Source organism: Bufo bufo, chromosome 1, assembly GCF_905171765.1.
Source record: "Bufo bufo chromosome 1, aBufBuf1.1, whole genome shotgun sequence".
Classification (NCBI taxonomy): Eukaryota; Metazoa; Chordata; class Amphibia; order Anura; family Bufonidae; genus Bufo; species Bufo bufo.
Genome location: NC_053389.1, coordinates 259,555,268 through 259,565,563, shown reverse-complemented (window position 1 = coordinate 259,565,563; position 10,296 = coordinate 259,555,268). Strand labels below are relative to the sequence as shown.

General features: G+C 41.8%; 1 protein-coding gene across 1 annotated transcript in view; it reads right to left on the bottom strand.

Annotated features, from left to right (window-relative positions):
• Positions 1–10,296, bottom strand: part of PHF21B (PHD finger protein 21B) — a 140,280-nt gene that overhangs the window by 107,035 nt on the left and 22,949 nt on the right. The window lies entirely within an intron of this gene.

Sequence of the window (10,296 nt, the reverse complement as noted above, 5' to 3'; positions counted from 1 at the left end):
CTCCAGAGTCATTCATACCTGTCATGGCTGCAATTAGACACCAGAGGAAGAAGAGGTGTGAAGAGACCAATGTTACAAAAAAACATGTGTCATACGCAACGTCTGGTCTCCAAAAACCTTAGAGATGGGAATGTTATGGACTCTATTACCGATGTGGAGCTCGGATGCCCTTAAGTTGTTATGCCCATCATTTTAATAATACAGAGCACCAAATCCTCTACACAGACATAGATGTAAAGGACACAATTCTGTCTGCCTAAAGCCCCCAGTAGAGGGAGCTTAGGCGTTTAGTGTATACTGTTTTAGTCAATGTATAAGCAGTGTTCAGTAAACTCCTTCTAGTGGTGACATCCAGAATTTTATCTTTTACACTATGTAAGAGATTTGGGGCTCCATATAAAAAACAGAGGTCCAATTTCTGTTATGCTATATTAAAAAATTAATCAGCCTGGAATAATTAATCCGGACTAATTTGTAGACAGTGTAGACAGTGTAAAATTTGTAGGCTTAACTCACATTGAAAATCTGTATCAATGCGACAAAATTCTGACCATCAAAAACTTTAAAAGGGTTTTTCAGAAGTACAGTATTGATGACCTGTCCTCCTGATGTGATAGCATCCAGTAGTATATCAAAATCTCTTTTTTATTGTGGCATATCCAAAACACAAAGACGTAACTTTCAGACCCCTAGAAGTCAACCATCAAGACCTGTAGGGGTTGAAACATTGCATCTTTGTGTTTAGGATATTCCATAATAAAGAGTTTTTTATGCTACTGGATGCTGTCACATTATTTTGCCTATGAGAGTGGGGTGTGGGGATTCCTGGATCTTTTCGGTATGGCTACATGGGGACACTTGCCGTGTGACAACTGTTGTGGGCAGGATTGCAGGGGCATCACAGTTTAGCAGTGATCCCATAGAAATCAATGAGGTTGCAGTGCGAGTCATATGTGTGCCACGACTGCAACCCCTGACCCATTTATATGGGATCACCACCACACTTCGATGCCCCTCTAATCCTGTTGCGGGACCAGTGTTGCCTTGTAGCTGTACCCTTAGATGTGCATCCTGCAGGAATAGTCTGCATTTGGGTGAGTGCTGTTGGGCACTTGTTTGTATAGACTATAGTCATGATAGGTCATCACAATCTGATCAGTGGAAGTCTGACTTCCAGCACCTCTGCCGATCGGCTATTTGAAGAGGCTGCGGTGCCCTGGTGAGCGATACGGCCTCCTCACAGCACACTGCTGTACATTATTTAGAGGCTATGCCTGGTATAGCAGTCCAGGTCCATTCATTTGAATGGAACTGAGCTGCATATAGTTCTTCAAACAGCTAATCGACAGGGGTGCCTGAAGTCAGACCTCCACCAATCAGATTTTGATGACCTATCATGAGGATAGTCCATACAAAAAAGTGTCATTGAACGTCACATTAATGGTCTAGGAGGAAGCCATAGCCTCTTCAAACAGCTAATCAGCAGGGGTTCCAGGAGTCGGACCTCCACCAATCAGATTTTGATGACCTATCATGAGGATAGTCCATACAAACAAGTGTCATTGATCGTCACATCAATGCCCTAGGAAGAAGCCACGGCCTCCTCAAAGAGCTAATCAGCAGGGGTTCCAGGAGTCGGACCTCCACCGATCAGATTTTGATGACCTATCGTGAGGATAGTGAATACAAACAAGTGTCATTGAACGTCACATCAATAGCCTAGGAAGAAGCCGTGGCCTCTTCAAACAGCTAATCGGCAGGGGTATTGGGAGTCGCCCCCCCACCGATTAGATATTGATGAGCTATCCTGAGGAAAAGCCATCAAAATTGAACTCCCAGAAAACCCCTTGTTGGTCTAATGTGCACCACTTTTATGCTCCACAATCATGGATTTCAGCTTCATAAATGTATCTAAAAGATAGACACAATGTAGTATAAAACCAGGAAATATCGAGGATGTCAGAAAAAGTCGTTCTTTTGGCCACATCCGAACAATAAGTGCACCTAAAATAAGCTGTGCCACAACTTTGGGTCGTATTGCAAATGTTCTTTTCAAGCTATTTCTATGGTACTATGCATAGAAACATCACAGTGCCAAGCTGGTAGTTTAACCAGGTATCTTGAACTCTCACGCTGAACATTCAACTTAAGTCGTTGAGGAGTATATTCTTAAGAGGGGAGGACGGAGAAAAGGGCTATAAAAAAAAACAAAAAAAACATAAAGAAGGTGAATAAATTACTATGTGTAACTCCATCTGCAAACGGTTTCTCCTGATCTGCAATGTAATAATACGTGTTGCTAAGCTACAAGCTGTTAGAGAAGTTCATTAAAGGACATTTTCGACAAAGCTGCCAGACATAGAGAAACTAAAGACTAGATATTGGGATCTTCTTTTGGAGAGAAAGTGCCCTATGGAGAGGGTTCACTTACTTTTTCTTAAATGCTAAATTGGCTGCTAAATATGTAACAGGACAGCTTGTTAGTGATGGCTTCCTGCAGGAATACATCAAGCACATTCCTGAGATGGTCCTTTAGTCCCGTTTCATAGTCCATTCATTAAAGTCAAGGATTCTAACGGTTGACCTGCCATTGAGAAAAGAACATGAACTCCACCACTGAAGTGACCACGCTTATGTGCAGCAGGAAGCGGAGGAGAGATGTGTGAGTTTTGCGCAGTGAGAGTTTTGTGCTGGAAAAATAAGGGCTCATGCACACTAACTTATTTTTTTGTCCGTGTCCATTCAGGTTTTTTTTGCAGCCCGTATACAGAACCAGAACCGCAAAAACACGTGCATTCCGTGTCCGTATGTCTGCAAGTCCATTCTGCAAAGAAAATGGAACATGTCCTATTCTTGCCCGTTTTGCAGACAAGGAAAGGCATTGTTACAATGGATCCGCAAAAAAAACGGATGTAACTTGGACTTTACACAGATGTTATCTTTTTTTTTTCCGGATCCGTGTTTTGCGGACTGCAAAATACATACGGTCATGTGCATGAGCCCTAAGGGTGGGTTCTCACGTAGTTTTTATTGGAGTTTTGCATTTTTGGTGTGCTTTTTGCTGGAATATTTTGCCACTTTTTTAGGCAAAAAAACACCTGCTCAAGATGCATAGAAGTCTAAGGGAAATAGTCTTTTTTAAATCTTTTTTCAAAAGGAATCACAGCATGCTCTGGGTCTGGCATATTTCCCCCCATTGCCTAGCATTGTCTATAGACCTATATCAAAGGGGGCATATACATTAAGCTAAAAAACGCCATTAAAAATGTCAGGCATGCAAAAAATGTGCAGAATGCCAGGTGCTAAAACACATTATCGTATATGAGCAGTACAAAAAACACTGAATAAGTCAGGTGTTTTTGAGGAGTTTTTTCTGGCCTTAAAAAATGCTAAAAAGCAGTGGGACCCTAATATATATATTTTTAATATAACCTCCCTTCTGTTTCTCAGCTGTGTTATGTGACAAACACTCTGACTCTCCAAATAACGCATCATCTTATGTGTACACAGGAAGCCAGTTTCTCCATGTATTCTAATGTCAGCCTCATAGAAATGAATAGAGAAGTAATTGACTTCCTGTCCTGTGTCAATTGGAGATCATAGAGTTGGTCACATGACACAGCTGAGAATCAGTAGGGAGGTTATAACTCACAAATGCAGTCACTGGTAAGAAGATTACCTTCACTACAGTTTACATCATGAACTTTTCTAACAAGTCAGAGAATACATTTTTTTGTTGGACTGCTTCTTTAATCTAGGGCTGTGGACTCAAATTTATAGCCCTCCAGCTGTTGCAAAACTATTACTCCCAAGATGGTCTGATATTAAAAAAAAATGCTGGTTCTGTATTTTAGTGGATGAGTGGGGTAAAATGATAGAGGTCTGGGTCCACGGACAGTAAGGATCATGGGCCCCTTTCCAGCTAGCATAGTTATACCTGAGCCAGGTTAACACATTGCCTATGGGCAGCTTTTATTTCATGTATATGTTGTATTGTTTGTACACCTATGAGGGCCAAATGTGTCATTTTTGTGAATGAGACATTAGGAATTTGTGAGGTGATTTAAGGGGATAACATCAACAACTGTGGATTTTGTGGTGGTTTTTTTCTAGACCCCTTAATCGCAAAGACAGCATATGAGAAACAGATGTACACTACTAGCACCTCTTGACTTCAATTTCTGGAACAGGAAGTAGCTGGAAGTAGTCTAACATCTACTATCATCAGACCAGACCTATTAAAGGGGTGGTCCAGGATTTTACTATTGATGGCAGAACAACTGAAAAGCAGGGGGTATGGGTTGTCAGACCCTCGCCACTCAGATATTGTGGCCTATACTTTTTTGCTGAAAAATAAAATGCCAGAAAATTCAAGATTTTTTTTGTGTCATGTGCTTTTTTGTGACCTTTTTTCGTACACGTGTGAAATGCATTTCTTTAAGTTGTTTTTTTTTCCATATAGAAAAGGGTATTTAAAAATGCCTGAAAAATGACAACACAATTGGGCATCAAAAAGGGCATTTTTGTACTGTGTTTCACAATTCTTATAGACTTTCAGCTAGCACATGGAGTAGGAGGTTTTCAGGAAGTTTTCAAAAACACCACAGAAAAACTATATGAAACCAGGCTCATGCACATTACTGTATGTATTTTGCAGTCGGCAAAACACGAATCCGCAAAAAATATGGATGCCGTCCGTGTGCATTCCGTATTTTGCGGAACGGAACAGCTGGCCCCTAATAGAACAGTCCTATCCTTGTCTGTAATGCGGACAATAATAGGACATATTCAATTTTTTTGCGGAACGGAACATACGGATATACGGAAACGTACGGACCCCATTGAAATGAAAAAAACGGGACACAGAAAGAAAATAAGTTCATGTGATTGAGCCCTTACTGCGGTGGGGCTAATTATTCTGTCACCCTGTAATGCAGGGATCCTCCTCTTACCTATCGCGGCTCATCTAGTAGTCAGTCTAGAAAGAGTACCCCTCCTGCCCCCCTTCACTGTACAGAGACATACAGGTTTGCCTCTATGCCTATGTCTGGTATTACAGTGAATGGGGCTGATCTGCAATACCACACTTTGCCCTAGGACAAGAGTGGCGCTGTTTCTGAAAGACAATAGCTATGTTTTCTAATCTCATACAAACCATTTAGGAACCAGAGTGAAAATAGGACATCTGAATTTGGAATCTCCCTGCCTTACAATACAACTATTCCCATTTGCCAAGGGAGCAGTTCTGATAAAAAGTATACATCTGGGAACTGCTATCTAAGTACTTTCATGACTTTGGGTTCTAAGAAACTACAATCTGTTGAGTCTATTAGTTATGCTCAATGCCAGGCAGCTGCTTCCCTGCATGTCTCTGCCAGAGAAGGGATTGCACATGCCAAGAGAATGGGAACCATATTTTTTTGCTTTCAATAGAGGATGCAATTCCCTGTATGCAAAGCAAATAAAATATAGTATAAGCGTCAAATAAGTGACCAAGAGCTTCTCCAGGATTACTATGGATTTTAACAGATATGCCCATGTAGTTGCTTACCTCATGTACCGTACATCTCCCCATGCTTTTTTTTTCTCAATTTGGACTCACCTGACCCGTTTTCTCCATGTAAACCAATCCCTCTGGTTTGTTTCCATCCTGTATGTAGCACTTCCTGTTGCTGCACCCAACCAAACCCATGATGCACTTCTCTTTTCTCCCTAAAAACGCCCAGCTAGCTCCTCCCACCCAGCTAGTTACATAGACACTCCTCCCCTATTACTGCCGGTGTTGCTGCTTTAAAACACCCATGGACATAACATCACAGGAAAGAGGTGCATGGACAAGGTCATGCGACCATGGTCCAGAACACAAGAGCAATAAAGGAGAAAGATATACATTACAAAATTACAGCTACCTCCATAAATGATTATTTTAAAGGATGTTGATGCAAACCGGAAAACCCCTTTAAGATTGAATCAACAGGCCAAACATGAGCTGCATCTTCTAGGTGTTTACTAGAGGAACACCATGTGCACCGCCATGTGAACACTATGTGCACCGTAAGCTGAATTTGTCCTGGCACGGCAGACGTAAGTGAATATACATTACACGGCCCAAAGTGATGAGTGTGCAAAATCTGTGCATATTATATTTCAGTGGGCTAAAGAGGTCGTAGTTAGCCGTAAGTGGCATCAGCAATATTACTGCTCCAAAACACAGACATAATCAAAAATAATGAAGTAGGTCATCAGAGTAAGCATCCTCATAGTGTATGCATTACAAACAGCAGGCTAATGCTAAGATAACAGCTGAGCAATGGGCAGAAAGACATGAAGAGGATAGGACTGAATGTATATGTCATGTATGCAAGGCAGACCATGTGGCACTACAGGCCCTTTGAGGGACAGAGGGCCTCGCCCAGTTGGATCCTATCCCCTTTTGGGGAAAACCTGAGCTAATTGCCCAGGACAGCCATTTACCAAGCTCAAACGACCCAGGACTACTCAACACTATGGTGGTATTGTGTGGGAGTTGAATTGCGCTATTATTTGGGTACTATATACCGTATTATGTTGTTGTTTGGGCATTATATGGTGGTATTATGTGCGTTGTTTAGGCAGTGTAAAGCCAATGTGATAGGTGGGATTCTCATGTCTTGGAAGAACAGGGGTCCTGCCACTTACCACAGGCTACTATGCCACCATGTCTTTGCTGTAATCTCACCACAGGCTACTATGCCACCATGTCTTTGCTGTAAACTCACCACAGGCTACTATGCCACCATGTCTTTGCTGTAAAGGCCACTCTTAACCATTTCTTTGCTGCCCAGGTTTATAGTAGATGTACTTTTTTCTTGTAAGATTACTGTACAATCTGTCGCTATGAGCACAGTGATGTGTGACAATATTGGTGCTGTGTGGTGATTAATCTGCTGGGGCTGGTGCCGAGCGTTGTAGCTCATAAATAGTCATCTCGCAGTGAAGCCCTTGCTGTAGGCAACCCAAGACCCTAGCAGCCAGGTGCAGCTTCATGCACTATTAACCAGCTCCTTCCCTCCAGAGTGCCTGTGAGCATCACACTATAGAACGGGTTACAGAAGCAAGCCTAGGCGAGGAGGGTACTGCCTTAAAGGGGAACTCCAGCACCGATGCAACTTGGAAGGTACTGGTTCTCCTTGCAGAGATCCAGCTGGTGTAAGGTGTCTTATCAGCAATGTTACCTGAAAAAAAGTTAGCAAATTAGGAAGAAAATTGTGTTATTCTTTCTTCCGGAGGAGAGCTACATTTCTGATGCTTGGAACGGTAGGTGACAACCAATATAGATTTCATGGGAACTGTCAGCTTTCCAAGACCCCTGAATCAGGACTGAAGCTGTTTTCCACAGTAACAATTGTAAGATTTATCTTCTGTTCAACCATAACTTGTAATGCTGGGTGTCCACCAATGCAGTTTCTGCAGCTCCACTTGTCACCAAGCTTTCCTGGACTCCTGAATGGCACATCTACATGTAAGGCCTCATGCACACGACCGTTCCGTTTTTTGCGGTCCGGAAGCCGTCCGTGTGCTTTCCGCAATTTGTGGAACAGAAATGCCTATTCTTGTCCGGAAAACGGACAAGAATAGGACATGCTATATTTTTTTTGCGGGGCCACGGAACGGTGCAACGAATGCGGACAGCACACGGAGTGCTGTCTGCATCTTTTGCGGCCCTATTGAAGTGAATGGGTCGGCACCCGAGCCACAAAAAATGTGGCTCGGATGTGGACCACAAAAACGGTCGTGTGCATGAGGCCTAATGCTGAAATATGGCTCTATATAAAGGTTCTCCAAGACCGTATAGAGCTGTTAATCACACCCAAAAGTCAAGTTACTACTGTACCTTAAAGGGGTTCTCCAGGACTGATGCAGTTTTCCATAGGAGCAGTTCTATTAATCCTATGCAGCCGTTATTGCTTGAACTGGAAAAGCTGGGTGACATGTAGAGGCTCTGCTCTCTCTGCAATTGCCAGACCCTCTCCACTTTCATAGTGCCTGGCCTTGTCAATCAAAGCACAGAGGGCGCGGCAGTTGCAGAGAGATCAGAGCCTCTAAGTGTAATGGCAACGCCCCCGTTGCTCCTAGAGGCTCATTTGCATATAATAAAACTTCCTTTTTATCAGCAATATGGGCACATAGGAACATTGGACCAACACAGATGCCTTCAGCTGCCAAGCGCACATGTAACAGGTCAGCCAGTTTCATAGGTACAAGTCTACTGACAGATGTCCTTTAATATAGCTTTCCTATTGACCTGGATCCAATCCACCCAGCTATGGTCAATATATCTCTTGCTCCATTCTGCCTCTAGATTGTGGCTCTTAGGAATGTCTAGTGTGCTATTAGGATGGTATACTTAGACAGATGTGTCTGTATGTTATAGGAAAACTGGGTGATATTCAATGCGGCAACTATCTTGGTTGTTACATAGCTGGTTTTGTAACAAATTATAATAAAAATGTATGTCCTGGTATTTCCAGAATATTGAGTGACCCCCAAATAAACTATTTTGGGACATTTATATCAGAGATCTATATTTAGTACAAATCTTTAATCCTTCGTGTACACGTGTATATGTGCTTCGTGTACATGGCCTTGTCCCAATTTCATTCCACTAACAAAAGATCTGCAAAATACGGAAACCCATACTAATATCTGAGTTCTATGTGGCAGGATTAGATGGGCATTGTATGGCACTGCTATTGTGCTATTATTTTGGGGCTATGTGTATTTCAGAATTATGCAAGCAGTGAATGGCAACTTTATCTGATGTCTTTTGGGTAGTATTATGCGGGCAATATACGGTATTATACTGCAATTTGAGCACTTTATAGTGCTACTAGGTGTTCAATGTATGGCAGTATTATTTGAGGATTGTATAACGGCATTGTAAAGTACTTTATTACACTATATAATGATATTATTAAGGTAAAGTATGTTACTACTACTTAACCAGTATTATGCTAATAATATTCTTCATGTCCTTCGTGTTTCGGTCAGGGGCCTCCTCGGCCCATTACTCAGTATTCGTTTTGAGTGGGCTATTACCCAACTTTTTCTATTCATGGCACTTTGATAAGTCTGCTCCACGTCATGTTTTGCTGCACAAGATCATGTCACTCATGCTGAGCAGCTCTACTAGTGGAAGGGATTTATGACACATGAGCCCAAGAGCTTCATGGCCTTTATGGAAATCTCCACAGGAATTGTGCAGCGGAATTACAGAGGGATGCAGAGTTCTAGTGCCTGAAGGAGCCTAAAGGCCTCTTTGCCACATAATAAGATATCAGTATTATAAATTGCACATGGTAGTATGGGGCCCTACTGCATATTTCATATTGGGACCCAGGAACTTCAAGTCATGTGGAGAAACATGGAATGAGAGGGAAGGGGGGGGGGGTCATAATATTCTGCTAAATATTAGGATAGATTTGCATCTTAGTACTAGACAAAATGACCATGTTGTAAGAGGGACGTGGCCGCTGTGCAAAAGTTATCAACTTAGGCTACATTCATACGAACAGGAAAAATGGTAGTGTAACGACTATCACAATTACTTTTATTACCATTTGAAGTTTATGGAGTTATTCACATGATGTAACGTCATGAGAAGTGAGTATATATATATATATATATATATATATATATATTATTATTATTATTTTTTTATTCCTCTTAATGGATCTGCTGATACTACCAGGGCTGGGGTATTTATAATGGGCGCACAATGGGGCATAAATATGTATATACTGAGGGGGCACTATGTGGGCAATTATTCATCATGGGAGGTACTATGGGGCCATTATTAATACTGAGGGCACTATGGGGCCATGTAATGACCAGAGGTAACTTTGGGAGGCATAAAATACACTGAGGGCACTGCAGGGGTTTGGATGTTAAAAAAATATAAATTCTATGAATTAGGCCTCTTTCACACGACTGTATGGCTTTTCCAGTGTTTTGCAGGCCGATTTTTCCCGATCCGTTGTTCCGTTTTTGGTTTCCGTTGCGTTTACGTTTAGGTTCTGTTCTGTTTTTTCGTTCCGTTTTTCCGTATGGCATATACAGTATACAGTAATTACATAGAAAAAATTGGGCTGGGCATAACATTTTCAATAGATGGTTCCGCAAAAAACGGAACGGATACGTAAGATATACGGATGCATTTCCCTATGTGTTCCTTTTTTTTGCGGACTCATTGACTTGAATGAAGCCATGGAACGTGATTTGCGGGCAATAATAGGACATGTTCTATCTTTCAACGGA